Raw genomic sequence first — 18,848 nt, 5'->3', positions numbered from 1 at the left:
TCCAATTGTGAAGGCATATCCCGTCGTGCTTTTCATATTGTCTAGTGATCCTGCCCAGTCACTGTCTTTGTAGCCAATGAGATTTGACTCTTGCATGACTCCATACCATATTCCATAGTTCTTTGTCCCTTGCAAGTATCTAAGGACTCGCTTGCCTGCTCTGTAGTGAACTTGACTTGGACCGTGCATGAATCTTTATAGGAGACTTACTGCATACTTAATGTCTGGTCTTGTAGCTGTCAGATAGAGTAAGCTGCCAATTAAACTTTGAAACTTCGATTCATCTGCTTTTGGTGAGTCGTCCTCTTTCTTGAGAGCTTTGTTGTTGTTTAGTGGAGTTGATACTGTATTACATCCCTCCATTTTGAACTTCTTCAATAGTGTCTTTGTATACTTCTTTTCTGAAATGAAGATCCCATCTTCTTTTTGAGTTATTTCAACCCCGAGAAAGTAGTGCATTAAGCCCAAATCAGTCATCTTGAAACTCTTCATCATCATGTCTTCTTTGAATTTCTTGATCATCTCCTTATTGTTGATTGTATAGATGAGATCATCAACATATAGAGAGATAACAAGTGTGTCACTCGTACCTTGAGTCTTGATGTAGAGTGTTGGCTCACTTTTGCTCCTCCTAAATCCTTGTTCAGTGAAGTAGCTATCAATCTTGTTGTACCATGCTCGCGGAGCTTGCTTTAGGCCGTATAAAGCCTTTTTAATCTAAGAACTTTGTTTTCTTGTCCTTGCACCACAAACCCTTGAGGTTGCTCTACATACATTTCTTCATCAAGGTAGCCGTTTAGGAATGCTGACTTTATGTCTAGCTGAAAAATCTACCATTTCATTTGTGCGGCTAGAGAAATTAAGGCCCTTATTGTGTCCAGTCGTGCAACTGGAGCAAATATCTCATTGTAGTCTACTCCATGTTGTTGTGAGTATCCTTAAGCGACTAACCTGGCTTTATGCTTTTGAATCGAGCCTTCTGGGTTGAACTTTGTCTTGTAAACCAACTTGACTCCTATAGTGTCTTTGTCTTGCGGAAGATCTACAAGCTCCCATGTTTCATTCTTCTCAATCATCTTTATTTCTTCATTCATGGCTTTTCTCCATACTTATTGTTGTTGAGCTACTTCGAAGCTTTCTGACTCCATAAGTGCTAAGTTGCATGTCTCGTAGATCTTTGCTAAAGATCTCGTTCGCAGTGGTGGTGAGTTTGGCGAGGATTCTATGACTTGTGTCGGCTCCTCCGTGGTTGGTTGAGTTGGAACACCATTTTGATCAAGTTCTTGTCTCGGCAGTAGAGGAATGTTGACAGTCTTTCTTTCAACTTCTTCTATCTCCCAATTGTATGTTGCATCTTCGTCGAATTGTACGTTTCGGCTGATTATGAGCTTCTTCGTTCCTAAGCTATAGACCCGATAGCCTTTTGATTGAGTACTATAGCCTAAGAAAATTCTTTTCTCTGTCTTCTCGTCTAGCTTGCCTCTTTTTTCTTTTGGAATGTGAGTGTAGCGTATGCAGCCGAGGACCTTAAGAAGCATTGCTGATGGTTTCCATCCACTCCAAGCTTCGATCGGCATCTTGTCTTGCACAACTTTGGTTGGACATCTGTTTAGCAGATAGACTACAGTGCTTACTGCCTATGCCCAAAAATGCTTTGGAAAACCTTTCTCGATGAGCATGGCTCTTGCTATCTCCATAACAGTTATGTTTTTTCTTCTAGACATGCCGTTTTGTTCTGGTGTGTATCCAAATGTGATTTGATGCTCCATGCCTTCTTCTTCGCATAACGTATTAAACTCATTAGAAGTGTATTCTTTGCCTCTGTTACTTCTTATTTTCTTGATGTTGCGACCACTTTGCTTTATGACACGGGTTTTGAATTTCTTGAAAATATAAAAAACTTGTGATTTTTGTCGCAAAAAATAAACCCATGTCATTCTAGTAAAGTCGTCGATAAAGAGAATGAAGTACTTGTTTTGATCATTTAATGGAGTCACATAGGCCCGCAAACGTCTATGTGGATTAACTTAAGTGGCTCTTTGGCTCTCCAAGCTTTGCCGGATGGAAAAGGTTGTCGATGTTGCTTCCCGAGCATGCACCTTTCACAAATTTTGTTGAGCTTCTTGATTGGTGGGAGGTCTCGCAAAAAATTCTTTTGGTGGAGGATCTTTAGCCCATGGAAATTGAAATGCCCGAACTTTCTGTGCCATAGCCATGATTCATCTGCTTGCACTTGCATTGCGACATTGCTTGCCTATCTCCGTAGTAAAGGAAAGCATCAGTTTTCTTTATTTTTTATTTTTGAAATTTCAAAGGATTTGTCTTTCTTGTCATAGATTGTGCAAGAATCTCCTTCAAAATGCAAAGAGTGCCATTTGACAATCATTTGTCCTACACTGAGTAGGTTCTGATCGATGTTGGGTACCAAGAGTACATCATTGATGTATCTTTTACCTTTTTTAGTGTCAATGACAATTGTGCCTTTGCCAACTGCTTCCATGAAGTCACCATTACCAATTTTGACTTTAGTCTTGGATTTATGAAGACTACAAAAGTTGCTTTCATTTTTTGTCATGTGGTTGCTACAACCACTGTCTAGATACCAAGTATCTTTTTCTTCTGATGTAGCTTGGCAGACATAAAAGAGATTATTTTCATCATTTTTCTCTTCTAAAATATTAGCTTGATGGGATTTATTCAAACGACAAGTTTTTTCAATGTGGCCAAATTTTTGACAATTTTGGCATTGTGGTTTTCCTTTAAACCAACAATCATTCTCCAAGTGGATTTTCCTTTTACAAATACCACATGGAGGATACTGTCGTTATTTTGTTTTTCTAAATGATTCTTGTTTTTAAAATTTTCTTGTGATTTTCTCCCATCAGCTTTAAATTTTTGAGACCACAAATTTAATTTAGATTGAAAGGCATTTTTAGTTGAATTTTGATTATGCCTTGCTCGCCTACTTTCATAGGGTTCAAGAGAGTCCATTAGTTCAGTTGGTGATAGTGTTTCTAAATCTTTTGTTTCCTCTATCACAGAAATTATTGCATCATATTTTTCTGTACAAGAAATTAGTATTTTTTCTACTATTTTCTTGTAAAAAATTATTTCTCTATAGGCTCTCATTTTATTTACTATTTCTTTTATTCTAGAATAGTAATCTTTTGCAGTCTCATTATCCTTCAATTGAAGATTTTCAAAATTTCTTCTGAGCTTCTGTAGTTTAACAATGCGTACCTTGATTGTTCCTTGGAACTTTTCCTGCAACGTGTCCCATGCTTCTTTCGCAGTTGATGCGCCCATAATCCGTGGAAATATATCATCTGCCATAGCTTATGCAAGCAGAATAACGCTTGAGAATCTTTTTGTTGATTCTCCTCCAGGGCCTTCTTTTGATTTTCCGAGAGAGACAAAGTGTCTTCCGGAATATTAAATCCTACGTCAACAATTTTCCATAGATTTTGTCATAAAAAATAGTTCCTCATTTTAACGGACCAAAAACCATAGTTTTCTCCATGAAAAATTGGAAGAGGAATAGAAGAGCAACTGGATTCGGTACTCATGTGACTAGAAAAGATTATGCCCAGCGTTGAGATAAAACGAGGCTCTGACACCACTGATGGTTTGTGAATTTGGGATAAAGAAAATAGTGATGATTTGTTGTACTTTAGAATATTTCATGAGTAGTAGCAGTGGATAGAGTAATTATGGGTTAGGATATAATAATTGATGTTGTTGAGTGGACAAGTGAAGAAATTTGGGTTTGGAGGAGTAAGGTTTATGTTTTAGAGAGTAAAGGATAGTAGAAAGTAGTATAATTTTATTGATGGTTTGTACTTTCTACTTACACCATTTGCTACCCATGATGGGGTATTTATAGTGATTAGCCCACTTTACATTTGTGGCTAGAATTATTTGTTCTAGATTTTTCTAGTGTATTTGATTTACAAATACAACTTCTAGACTAATCTACATAATAAAGAATCTAGACTATTTAAGCATATAGCTTCTAGGAAGTTCTAGACTATAGAGTATTCTAGAAAATGTCTTTGAAGTTCTTCTATTCTATGAATATCTAGAAAATTCTTGAGTAAAATATTCTACAAATGTCTAAAATATTATAGAGTATTCAAGAAATGTGTAGCATCTTCTAATAGTTTCCACTACTTTGTGAGGGAGTGGACCACATTTTTGGAATCAGATAAGATGGCTAATTTAGTCCAACCTTTCTCCTTAGCCCAATGCACCACCATCTTGATAGCTAGCATCTCGCTTTCTAGGGGAGACTATGCAATGCATCTTCTCGTGAGAGCCAAAGACCCTCCATCTCCATGAGATAGTGTCACAACTGCCAGACCAGCTACCTCATCTTTCGAAGTTGCATTACAAAACATTAATTGTTGTACCTCATTAGTAATCATGTCCTCAGTGCGTTGTTGTTGTTTTGTGAAGGGCCCCATAAATGACTCTAGCTTGGACAAATTGAGTATGCAGAGGTGTTTTCCTTCCATTAATAAGGATGTTGTTCCTCTCTCTCCAAATTGTTTTGAAGAGGCATCCTGAGTATCCAAGAATCGCTGTGTTAATCTTCCCTCCTAGGCCTATAGCAGTTTTTTTCCTCAAACTCCTTAATAGGTTCTCCCTGGATGTTGCAATTTTGGTGGAATTTAAATGAAGTAAGAAAATTCCACGTCTTTTTTAAACTTGTGGTTCAATTATGGGCTCATGACATACACCAATCATTTCTTCCAACCCCTTAGTTTTAAGAATTGGTTGGATGCTTATAAACTGTTCTCCTAAAACTTCATTCATTTTTTCACTCTTGGTTTGACTTAATGTGTCAAGAATGGGTTGACTAGGAAGAACTTGTTTTTCTAACTCGATCACAACAGTTGCAAGTTGACTCATTTGTGTCTCATTTTTAAAGGGATTCAGATTGATGTTGTAAAATTTGTTGGGTCGACTGCATGAACTATTGTAAAGTATCCTCTAGAGATGGATTAATCTCTTGTTGAGGAGGAAGTGCCCGATCAAGTTGGGCATAGCATGGATTAGGCGTGTTGAATGGATGCCCATGGTTCATTGGAGACATGTTTTGGCTCCCAGAAGAATTTGGATTATAGGCGGGATCAAATTGGATTTTTGAAGAATTCTTATAAGCATGCACATCATTGGTTTCATTATAATCAAAGTGCGATGGTGCATAATAGTTGTACTCATGCTTCCAACTAAAATCAACGAGATTTTCCAAGGGATGTCTACAATTCTCATGTTGATGAGAGTGGAATGCATTGTTTATCTCCCTATGGTCATCTCGAGTTTGCCTAGCCTGTAAGACATCTAATGTTCTAGACAATTTTTTATTTGAGCATTGATTTCTTCTCTTTCCCTAGGATGATATGCATTGTTAAAAGTCCTAGTACTATTCCAAGGGCATGCATTTTAGCTCATATAACCTATGCTACCAACAGTAAACATAGAAAAAACTCAATGACATCCTCAAGAAATATTTTTTGATATGGAAGATCGGTCAATACCGCAACCATAGAGCATACTAAGAGTTTCAAGAGATTAATATATATATTTTTAAAGATTTTATTTATTAGAAAAAAAAACTACTAAGAAGAGTACTAAATAGAACAATTAGGGAAAAAAGAAAAAATAATGAAATTAAGATAACATAAACAATGTTAAGATTTTAAAAAAAAAGTTAGGAGGCACAAGTGTCATCAACTAATAACAACATAACAAAATAAAATGAAAATTTAGAAGGCACAAATGCCATCAAATAAAATAATACAACAAAAGAGCAAGATAGGCAAGAAAATAGGAGGCACAAGTGTCGTCAACTATAAAAAATTTAACAAAATAATAATTATACATATATAATTTTTTTAAAAATATATATATTTTGTTTTTTTTTTATATAACTAGTATAATAATTATACTCACCTTGATAACAAATTTGTTTCTCTTCTTATAACTCTCTCGCAACGACACCAAAAACTGGTATGCTTTAAATATTTATACTTGCAAGCGCACTGATCGTATATAAAGTATAGTGTTCATGTAAGAAATAGATTGAACCCAAAAGAGTTGTATAAAATTGAAAAAGAAAATTATTTTAACCAAAGTTAAATAAACTTTAACCTAGCTCCAAAGATTGATAAGATTTTGTGTCAAGAAAATAAAATAAAAGATAGAAAGTAAATACATTATAGACAAGAAAAATAAACAAGTTGTAAAAGAAATATTATTAAGATACTAGAACCAAAAAAATTAAGCTTAATAATATTTATTATTATATTGATTCCCAAGGTTTTTGATAGTTGAAATAAATCAAACTATCACATTCAAAATAAATTTATAGTTTAAGCACAAAATAATTCTATGAAAGATAGGATTTTTCTTCACTTTTAAAAAATATATTCTCAAAGTATTTAATGTGAATCAACTTAATGGAACAACAAAAAATCAAATAACATTATTTATAAGGAAAAACATAATATTTTTGTTGTAAGCTTGGATGTGCACAATTTAACGACACATTTAAATCAAAGAATATTATGATTTTGCACAGAAGAACAAAGTGTAAATATACTCTAACAATAAAAAATACAAGATATTAAAGATGAAAGAAGATATTTGAAGGATAAAATTCATCAACTTTTCATTACTCATTTTTGGGAGATCAACATAAAATAAATACAATTTAGTTATATCTTGTTTCATCCTTCACCTTAATAATCTTAAGGGGATTAGAAACTCATAACTATCAAAAATAAAATAAAAATTACAACATAAATAGGAAAATTTGGAGGAGGAGCCTCCAAATTATTCCTCTCTAATACATAAAAACTAAAGATAATGAAGAAATGGGAGAAGTGATGTAAGAGAATGTGTGTTTAAAATGTTGAAATGAGGCTCCGACTTATAGGATGGAATGTGGATTAAAATATAAAAGTAAATTACATTGCGCGCTACAAACAAGGACTAAACCAAAATAAAACATGAAATAATAAAAATGGCGATTTTGATGTAATTGTTGTAGCTTTCTTGGGATTGTGCATGTTGGAGTTGGGGAATGGAGTGGCTCTAGGTGGCAGTTGGGATTGGGTCTTGTACCTATATTTGAAATTGGTTTCTGCTATGTTCTTTTTGGCAGCATGGCTACTTGGAGCCGTCTTGGGCCTCAGAGCAAAGGAGGTAAGTGGGCCTTGAGGAGCTGTAGAAGGCAGCTGGCGTGAAGGAGGTAGGTTGGAGGTGTTGGGCTTGTGGAGAGGAGAAGCTGGTGTGGGCTGCGCATAGGAGCAGGGTGCAAAGGTAGGCCGACCTGGAGTGTGGGCTGGGCTGAGTGGGAGGCATGGGCTTAGCAAGTTTTCTCAGTTTCTTTTCAGAAATGCCATTGTTTCCTTTCTTTTTCTTGCTTTTCAAGCACAAAAAATGCATCATAAATTAAATATTTTCAACCATAAAATATACAACATTAATTCAATGAAAATATTAATTAAAACTTAATTTACATTGACATTTAAATTCAATAAAATTACATTTTTGACCAATAATCAAACAACAACAATTCAAATAATTAAACTACAACATTCTACAACAAAATAACTATAAAAACATACAAAATTCTATAAAAATAAAACAAACCTAATAAATTCAAAATGAGTAAAAAACTTAAAAAATTAATTAAAAAATCAAGAACTAAGCAACAATTAGCTTACAAAAATGTAGTAAAATAATTCTATTTTGTAGATTATCATTTATGAAGTTTTTTTTTTCAGTTTTTTTCTTTTTATCTTGGTTCTGTATGTGATTTGGATTGAGTTTTGGTACACTGAGGTAGATAAACCATCTTATAGGACCAAAAATGATAGGATGTAAGGCACAAAATAGGCAACTTTATGGGTTTTTAGATAGAACAGATAACAATTTATGCCAAAAGTTTAAGGGTTTCAAGTCTGGAAATGGGTAGCTTAAGCAACACAATTTTGGGGTGGTTCTGCATTAAAATCGCCTTTCAAAACATATGTTCTAACACACGACTTCCGAGGTGACAATATTTCCCAAGATTAGGGTGCGTGAATTGGGAGCATGCGTGGATACACGTATTAGGGTCTTAGATACATTTTCAGCCCATAGAATTTTTGTTTTGATTACAGAAGCCTTTAATCCTTAGGTCGCCCCCTCACATGTTCTTAAAACTAGGTTACATCCCTAGGTCGCCTCTAACCAGTCATTTTGTAATCAAGCGAGCTAAAAACATTGAAAATTAGCAACAAGAGAGACAATGCTATCGTAGGTTCCTCCTACAAAGATAAATAGGTCACTGAAACGCCCATCCCTCACTTTGGGGGATAGTCTCTCGTATAACTCTGATGCCCCAGGTGAACAAAATATTTAGGGACCACGGGATCGAGACAGATTCCAAGTATTGTGCATGGCCTGCGCTGGAGGGTGAGCGGAGCTCCAATCCTTTAAAAGATAACTCTGGGACCTAGAGTGATGAGCACCTTAAACCAGGTGCATTCCCTCCCTTGAATTCATATTTCACGGACTTTCAGAATTTCGTGAAGCTCACCCCATTTCAGCTCCTGCCAAACACATATCGCCTCCTTGCGAGGCTAAAATATTTCTTCCTTAAGAACGAGTGTGAGGACCCCACTCCAGAGGATATATTATATTTTTTTTTGTCTGAAGGCCAACCTAGACACCAAATCCAAAGGTGTCGACTTCTATTACCTCACCCGATTCCCGAAATCTGCTAGCAACATCAACCTCCCAAGCTATCCCAGCAACTACAAGGACTAGTTCTTCATGTCGAACGGGTTCTAGATCTGTGAGCACCACTACTTTAATCAACTTCATAAGTTTCTCTTCCTTAACCCTTATTTGAGTTTTTATTGCTAAGTGTTTACTTGTTCTGATCGAGTTATTTCCTTGTGCAGTTATTTACAAAAGGTCTGGGACTTCTCAGGTTCATTTGGGTTAGTTCCAGACTCTCGCTTCTGCTCCTCTTGCTGAAAAAGAGTATCAAGCAGTAGTGAATGATGGTACCATGCTAGCTTGTGGTTTGATCGAGGAGGGTCAATCCTTTGCCAATAAACCCCAAGGTCCTCAGAGGCCTCTAGTAGTTGTTGAGGATGTCGAGGAAGATGAAGAAGTCGCGCCTTTGGTGCATAGGAGAAATGATCAAGGTGACCAGAATAATAAACAAGGTGGTGCAAAGTCGGATACAATAGTCGACACCTCCGGCCAAGGAAACCCTCATAGCAAAATTAACCGGGCTGCTGCTAGTTTTGTATTAATCTGAAATGATTTGAGGAAAATCGTGACTAGGTACCATGAGGATCTAGACATGGACGTCACTCTACAAAAATGTGTCGACCTCCTGGTCCTCTACCACAATCTTGCCTACCCTAAATATAAAGTAGTTGTAGATAACACCTTCCATTTTAGGTCTGCCATTTTTGAACAATACGAAACAAACCCCGGCCTTTAGGCAAGCCAAATACGAACCTAGCCTAGATGAAGAAATCGAGCCTGAAAGGGTTCCCGATGTAACTTTGTTAGAGTCTCCCCCACCCCCAATAATCCAAGAGTTAGAGGTCCCCACAGTGGCTAGCCTAGTCCCCAATTTAGAGCTAATCATTGTAGTTTCCTCCTGTAGTTTGGAGGGTAAGACTCTTGTACTTTTACTCTTCTTTGTTTACATAATTAGAATTTTCCTAACTCTTTTGGTCATTTTGTAGAAGACAATATGAATCTAAAAAGTGCCTTCACCAACTTTGGCCCTGTCATTAGGAGACAACGAGTCCTCAAGAAGAACATATCTGGGTCTGGAGTTTCGACGAGAACTCTAGTGAAGGCCAAGAAGATCGCCTCTTCCCAACAACAGCTTCGATGTTCCATGATAACAAGCAAGGAAACTCCTCCTCCAGTTCCTTGGGATGCCTTCTCAATTCCTTAGCTTGTTGATGCAACTCATCCCCCCGCAATGTCAGGTCCTCCCATCGAGGCAAACAAGCATCCAGAGTGCTTGTGGGCTCCGCTCCAAGGTATCACCAGTCACGTGGTCAGACATATCAACCAGCTCACTTCAAGGGACCTGGAGGCTATTGAAGATAATTCTGCCATGGCCATCCTCGACTTCGCACTAGGAATGTCTTTGATTATGAGTTCTGTCAATGTCTTTTAGATTCCTCATTATATATATATATATTTCTAAATCCTTATTTGAATTTCAATGCAGTCTTGCCTCGCCCAGATCAAGGTTGGAGAGCAGATTTGCTCTGCCATCATTGAGAGGGAATGAACCACCAAGGAACTTGAAGAAATTAAGGCGAACCTGGAGACTTCTCAGAATAACAAATAGATTGCCAAAGTATAGGCTCTGGAAGTGATCCAAAGTCGCGACCAGCTTCAGAATGAGGTCGAAAGGCTCCAACTAGAGGCTAAGAAGAACGCTGCCCACGTCAAGGAACTAAAACTGAAGGTGGAGGGGGCCGACGCTGAGTTGGAGGACGCATTGGAAAATATGTTTTATCGGGTTTGGTGTTTCAACCAGGACCCGAACTTCTCTTTTCTTGATGCCAAACTCTAGGAGCATTACCTTGATAAATTCCAGGTGCAATTGGGGAAGGAGCCCACATAAACGACTGACATGAAATCTGAAGTTGGTGGAGATAGTGGGGAGGATGAGGTCTCATCCCAAGGGCATGTTGCTGGAGCATAGGGTTGAGTGGCTCTTTTTTATTTATTTTTATACTTGATTTCTGGGAATACTTTCATCTCTTGTAACTAGGGCTTTTTAGGCCAAGATAATTACCTTGGGGCGCGGTTAATTATCCTTGTTTTCAATTTACATATATATATATATATATATATTTTTATATATGTTTATATTATGCATAATCTTTATGATATATCCCTTCTATTAGTTATTATCGTGTTTTTAAAATTTCATAGCTTTTATACACTTGCATAGTTGTAGGGAGTGCTTTTTTATATCGAGGCATATGCCTGATGGCTTGATCAGTTAGTTTCAGGTCATGGACCTAGATTTATCCAAGAGTTTATTTGCCTGTTTGCATATACTCGTTAATATACATGCCTCAAACCTGGTTTAGTTCCAGGATTTTTTTTACCTGGTTAAATTCCAGGATATTTCTTTTGCTTTTAGTTTTCTTAACTTAGTCGTATTCGAATATACTTTGAGAACTCAAGCCTTAAAAAGTCACAAGATTTATGAATTTCCAAATTCTAAGTTGCAAATTATTTTAAATTTGTAGAATGCTTCAAAGACTATACTGGGGGTTATATGCCCTACAAGCAGTCAAATTTTATAAATATTCTAGATTGCTTTTACACAATGTACTTAAAGAAGATTTAATGAAAAAACAGTCTAGTACCGTGTTTAAACTACACAAACACCTTTTATTAATTCAATGATAAATAAAAATATATGGCCTTTCATAATCAAGCTTTACTAAAATGATAACATAAAGTGAATCTAACAAGTAAACCCTATTACTGATAGTACTTTTTTTAGATGTAAGGCATTTCAAGTTCACAGAACTGCCTCTCCATTTAACCAAGCTAGTCTGAAGGTACCCTCTCGCAAAATCTCCACAATCTATTATGGTCCTTCCCAATTCGGTCCTAAAACAACATCCTTAGGATCTTTGTTGGCTAAGAACACCCTTCTGAGTACCAAATCTCCTAGTTCGAGTCTTTGCTCCTCGACCTTTGAGTTGAAGTAAGGTGTCACCCTTTGTTGATAATAGGTGAGCTGTATCTATGATTTTTCTCACTGTTCTTCAATTAGATCCAAGGATGCATTAAGCAGATCATGATTTTGCTTTTGGTCAAAGGTTTTTTGCCTATGTGATGTTACCCAAGTCTCAACTAAGAGCATAACTTCACTTCCATAGTTTAGTGAGAAGGGAGAATGCCTAGTAGAGGTATGATGTGGGGTTCTGTAGGCCCAAAGCACTTGTGGGAACTATTCAAGCCATAGCCCTTTAGCATCCTCTAGTTGTATTTTTAGACTCGCTTTGAGAGTTTTGTTTCACTGCCTCAATCTGTCCATTAGCCTGAGGGTATGCTATTAAGGAAAAAGCTTTGACGACACCGTACTTCTCACAAAAATTTGTGAATAGATCACTATCGAATTGAGTTCCGTTATCAGACATGATCTTTTTTGGAAGTCCAAAATGGCATATTATGTTTTCAACCACAAAGACCAGCACTCTATTCGATGTTATAGTGCCACTGGTTCAGCCTCAATCCACTTTGTAAAGTACTCAATCACGAACACCGCATTGCAAACTCCTCCTTTTCTAGTAGGAAATTAACTGATTAGGTCAATTTCCTAGATGGAAAACGACCAGAGCGAGGAAATCATAGTCAACTCCATGGGTGCAACTCTTGTAATTGTTGCAAAGTGCTGGCACTTGTCACATTTTTGGACATATGACATCAAGTCCTTCTTTAGTGTTGGCCAAAAGTAACCCTGCCTCAACACCTTCAAAGCCAAGCTTTTCCCCTCTGCGTGGTCTCCCTAGAATCCTTCATGGATATCTTTGAGGATAGTATGTGCCTCCTCAGGAAAAGCACACCTTAGAAGAGGCATGGAATGACCTCGTCTGTAAAGCATCCACTCGAACATAATATACCTCGGGACATGGTGCAACAACTTTCAAGCATCCTTGTGATCTTCAGGAAATTTTCTGAATGTGAGGTAGTCTACTATTGGTATCATCTAGGTCGGGCCTTCACAGATCATATTGCTCTCTCTTGACTCTTCCTCTATTATTGGCTTGTCTAAAAAATCGACTAGGACTACATTCAATGTGTTTGCTTCTTTAATGGTGGTGAGTCGGACTAAAGCGTCTGCATTGGTATTATGATTGTGTGGAACTTGGTAGATGGAATAGAATTCAAATTCTGACAATTCACTTTTTTAATTTAGCTAGATACGTTGCCATTTGGATTCCCTGAGCTTGGTATTCTCCTAAAACCTGATTCACCACGAGCTAAGAATCACTGAAACATTAGATTGCTTCTAGCTCTTTTGTGACCTGAACTCCATCCATCAAAGCCTCATACTCCGCCTCGTTATTCGGTGTGTCAAACTCGAATCTAGGAGTTGTATGAAACCGATGGCCTTTGGGTGTGATCAAGATTATCCCAGCTTAGGATCCATGCTTGTTTGACAATCCATCGACATAGAGTTTCCATAATTCTTGATCTAGTTCCCTCATATGCTCGTCTTGGAATCCAGTGCACTCGACCATGAAATCAGCGAGAGCCTGACCCTTAATATTTTTTGTGGTTTGTATAGATTCTCGAACTGACTGAGTTTGATGGCCCACTTTAACAGACGTCTCGATGCTTCAGGCTTTTGCAAGACCTGCCTTAAAGGTTGATTAGTTAAGACATGTATGGTGTGTGTTGACGGTAAGAACTCGTCAATGATTAAAGGTTAGAAAACTTAGATTTCTATACTACGGAAAGCTTAGAATCAGATGGAAAGAACTTGAATCAACAGAACAAAAACCAGAGCAACAATGAAACAAGGATAATGTATTTCTTCAGTCTCCTTCATACAATCAGTTTTCCAACCCCTTAACCTGAGGGGTTGGAGCCTATTTATAGGTGGGCTCTATTGGCCCCTGATACAAACAAGTCTCAGGAGACAGGGACTTACGCGGGTACTCTGATAGTGTAGTGGCTTAGGGCGTAGTGGTGTCTACCCTGATAATGCCACTACTCTTCGTACAGGTCCGTACTGCCACTACTCCTCAGATGCAGATGACAGGACCGTGCCTCTGTTCTCTTCACAACCGTACACCTCGTGTTAGTACACGTGTCCTGTACTCGTTCGTCCTCATCAATCCCCGTTTGATGCCTAATGTTCGCTTGGAGCACCCATTAAGTGTCTCTAATTGCTCCTCGTGCCAATGTTAAGGAGGCTTCAACCTATATGAGTCATGAGAAGCCAAGGCATTAGGAGTTGAGGCTGGCCTATGCAGGTCACATGGAGGTGAGGCTGAAGACACGGGTGGTGCAACGAGGCCACACCCTCGCATAGCGAGGCTGAAGACGCGGGCAGTGCCACGAGGCCGCACCCTTGCATAGCGAGGCTGGCCCTCTTCCCCCCGGGTGTAGACGAGGCTTGTGATGCGGATGGTGCAACGAGGCCACATCCTCGCATAGCGAGGGTGTCTCGCATAGCGAGGCTGCCCCTCTTCCCCCCGGGTGTAGGCGTGGCGAGGCTCGGGACACGGGCGCCGGAACAAGGCCACACCCTCGCACAGTGAGGGTGTCTCGCGTAGCGAGGCTGGCCTTCTTCTCCCGTGTGCAGGCGAGGTGAGGCTCGATGCTTGAGTGGATGAGGTGTACGCAGATGGCTAGCCGAGGACCCTCGCTATGCGAGGGTGGCGTTCGGATTGGTAAGCGGCCGAGGGCCGTCTTAGCCCAATTCCTTCAACACCGTGTGACGTCCTTGTCCCCTTGTGCGAGCAATAAGTAGCCTTTTGGATGCCTCGTAGTGTAGAGGTTCACTTGTGAATGGAATTCACAAGGGAAGAATTCCCACATTTATACTTCCCCCCGAGTCTATAAGTACACTTTTAAGTGTGTTTGTAGACTCTTTCTTTTTCTCTTGCTTGACATGTATGGCCAACCTTGGGGGACTTATCCTTGGAGCGTTTCCCAATGTCGCTCGAAGAAATACGAAGTGAGACTTGGAGTTGTGTTTCTTTATAGTGTCCAAAGTAACACAACAACCATCTAACTCTTGGGGGATCCATGAAAATTCCTAAAATTGCATAAGGGCCAATCATTCTCAATTGCGGATCCCAAGGTTACCCATACTCTTGATCTCCACCATTCATAAGGATATAGATCCAATGGCTAGGGGGCCTTGACTTTCCTTATAAATACCCCAAGGTTTGAATCCCTCATTCTAGCGCCAGTTTGGCGCTGTCTGTGGGAAGCTAAGTACCAAGTTACTGTTCTATCATCACTCTTAGCAGGAAGAAATGTCGACACGTTCAAAGCGACTCAGGGAGACATGAGAGGTGGAAGTCCACCTTAACGGAGTCCAACTGAAGGCCTCCATGAAGGATCCTCCTCCACCTAGAGATATGGAGCCCCAAGGGACACTGAGGTTCACGAGGGTGATAGGGAGGTCTCGTCACCAGTCATCCCGCCCAGTGAGAATCCTCCAAGGGTACCCACCACACCCCAAGGGAAAGTCGACGAGTTCCCGCTCCCTAAACCACCGCAGGTGCCGAACTCCGGCCGACAGGACCCGAGCCCCTCGACGCCTAGAGATGATAAGCATCTCCGGGTCCATTCCGTGAGCTCGAGTTCTAAATCTCGTTTCTATGAAGAGGAGATACGTGAGCTGCACAGTAAGAACCAAAGGTTGGAGACCACCTAGGAGAACATGCAAGAGGTGCTAAATGGCCTGTTGCAGGGTAAGTCAAGCGTGACCCTGCCCAAGAGGAAAGAGAAAGGTCAAGAGGGGGCAGAGACCACCGTCCCAGTAAACGATGGGAAGCTGCATGTGCGTCCTGGACCATCGAGGCCACCCCAGGGGCCCGGGCAAAGGAACAATGTTGGCTCTCGCAACGACGTCGAGGTCAACTCAGAGAGGACGCCCTCGGATCTACGAGAAGAGCTCAACATGAGGAGGGTGGATAAGAGGACTACCCCTCCAACTGTCCCCCGGGACGACAAAGGAAAGGAAGATGTCAACCTGTCTATGTTGAGAGACTCCCTGAAGAAGAGGAGGCAAGACCTCGATGCAGAGATGAGGAGCTTGCGGAGTAAGATTGTCAGTGCATCTGAAGGACAAAGCCTTGAGGATGAGTTCGATCATGAGTCGCCCTTCACCAAAGAAATCCAAGCCATCCGACTCCCAGCCAACTTCAAGGAGCCTCATATGACCCCGTATGAAGGAAGAATAGACCCCAAATACCATCTGGATGCATTCAATGACTTGATGAAGTTGAGGGGGATTAGTAGCAGGGCTAGATGCCACTGTTTCGCAGTCACTTTGAAAGGACCCGTGTACAAATTGTTTAAAAGACTTTGGCCGGGATCCATCAGGTCTTGGCAACAGTTTTCAGATGAATTTCTCCAACAACATCACGCCGTGCGTGATTATACAATGCCGGGCACCAGCCTCGCTAATGTAAAACAGGGAGAAAATGAGAGTCTAAAAAGCTACATCCACAGGTTTAACATGGAAGCAGCCAAAGTGGGGAGCTTAACCCGCAGGGAGTTAAAAATGGCCATCACCGCAGGGGTGCGTCCAGGAAGCAAATTGTGGGATAATATGCTCAAAAGGGAAGTCACTGACCTAGATGACTTCTACGAGAGAGCGCAGAAGTATATTCGGGTAGAGGATGGCCATGCGAACTTAAAGGCGGGAAAGTGTGAGTCCACTGCAAAGCCTCCAATCAATGAAGGGTCGAATGGAGCAAAGAAGAAGAGAGCGTACGAAGGGTCGAGGGACGGTCAACATAGAAAGCCCAAGTGGGGAAGCGACCATAGGCAAACGGCCTATACTTTCTATACGAACCTGACGGATACCAGGGAGAATTTCTACCTCACCAACGAGAAACGAGTACCCTTCAAGAAGCCCCCACCAATGACAAAGGTCCGGTCCCAGAGGGATCCCAATATATATTGTCAATACCACAAGGATATTGGTCACACCATAGCAGAGTGTATTCATTTGAAAGAAGAAATTGAGGAGCTCATCCGCAGGGTGCACCTAGGCCGATATGTCAGGGGAGAAAGGCCGAAGTTGAAGGACGAACCAGTGATATATAAGATGCAAAGAGGAGCTCCAGAGATCAAGGGAAAAGTGAGAACTATTTTCGGAGGTCCAGGTTTGGGGGAGACTCCCGGAAAGGGCGAGATAGGTACGCTAGAGAAGCTAGGCCAAGTCCACCACCCTGTGTCATGAGTTTGGAACAACGCCCCCCGAAAAGCTTTAAGGGAGAAAATGACTCAATAACTTTTACAGAGGAGGATGCACGAGGGGTGCACTTTCCCCATAATGGTCCTTTGGTGTTGACAATTCAGTTGGCCAACCTGCGGGTGCATCGGGTCCTCGTAGACAATGGAAGTTCTATAGATATCTTATATCGCACTGCCTTGGAGAAAATGGGTTTGGGCGTCAGACACTTGAAACCCTGTCAATCCTCCTTATACGGGTTCGCAGGGGACTCGATACAACCTTTGGGGGTGATCGAATTAGCACTCACCATGGGAGAACAACCCCGACAGACCACAGTCATGGCAAACTTCGTCGTAGTAGATTGTGCTTCAGCTTCCAATGCGGTATTGGGGAGACCATCCCTAAGAGAATTGAAAGCAATCACTTCAATATATCACCTCGCCGTCAAGTTCCCAACTCCTGGTGGGGTAGCAAATATGAAGGGAGAACAAAGAGAGGCGAGGGAGTGCTATAACACCTCCCTTCGCACGTCTACGAAATTGCGAGAACCGATGGCAATGGTGGTGCATGGGGGCGCAGACCCACAGGAACTAGACCCCAGAATCGTGGAGGGCCCAACCGGGTAAGACTACCAGTAAGACTCCCACGTCTAATTCAAGCAGTATCTGTGTTTAATTTGTTGCATGTTATGTTAGCCTAGTAGACGAGAATCAAAGGGGTGGCCTATATAACCTCCCAAGTAGATATAAGCCTTTTATATATATATCGTTGTAATCTGACTACTATGAATGAAAATGTTCACAACTTCACATGTGATTTTTCTTTTTCATGCGAGCATCAACCGAAGTGCCTGCTGAAATAAATCTCACCAAGCACTTGGGGGGTAGGACAGGAGGCATAAGGATTAGCTACCCTTATGAATATCAAGGGAACAGTTTAAAAGTTTGACACCCCAAGAGGTGAGGCCGTAAGGAGGGAATTTCCCAATAAGTCTAGAACGGCCATTAAGCCGGCTAGCCAAAAAGGGTCCTACAAGAGACCCTTGAAGAAATAGTACTATATATAACGACGAGAAGGACGCTTCTCGCAAAAAGTAACAAGCACGCGCAAAGAATGTAAAAGGACCCCAAGAGCCCAATGGGTTAATGTGTCCTTACAAGTATAATCAAGGTGCACCAAAAAGATTATCGCCATCAGATCAAGGAAGAGATATGTAATCCATAAACAATAATAATAAGAGGGACTTACCAAAGTCCCTTAAGTTTGACGAACACAAAAGAAAAAAGGAGAAATAATGTGAGGGATTACATAACAATAACATACATAGACCGAATACAAAGGAACCTACAAATCTCCTTCTTGACCCTTCCACTCAGAAATCTTCTTGACGGCATGGTCCCCAAAAGGAGATAGGCCATCGGTGGGGTTAGTCCTCCAGATAGCATGCAACGTTTTCTCGATTATGCGATTCTCAGCGTTCACAAGCTCAGCCTCGAGCGCAGTGATCCTCCGTTTAGAGTTTGGATGGTAGCCTCCAGCTGAATGTTGGTATGAGAGGTTGATGCAGCCCGGGCCAAGGCGGCGTCCCTCTGGCACACCGCCTCGACCAGTTGACTTGAAAAAGCATCCTTTGTAGTCTCAGCCACCGATAGGTTCCCCAGTGCCTCCTCAAGCTCGTGTTGCAACCATTGGGCCGATGAAGAGTGGGAGGTGAGCAGCCGATGACTCAAGATGTAAGCCTGAGTAAGGGCGAGGATATGAAACAAAGCCTCGAGGGTCAGATGATATACAAAAAATAATATAAAAAGTATATATATGACCATCATAAATGAATAAACCAAGTATCACGACAAATACT

Source organism: Humulus lupulus, chromosome 7, assembly GCF_963169125.1.
Source record: "Humulus lupulus chromosome 7, drHumLupu1.1, whole genome shotgun sequence".
Lineage (NCBI taxonomy): Eukaryota > Viridiplantae > Streptophyta > Magnoliopsida > Rosales > Cannabaceae > Humulus > Humulus lupulus.
This window is presented reverse-complemented; position numbering follows the sequence as displayed.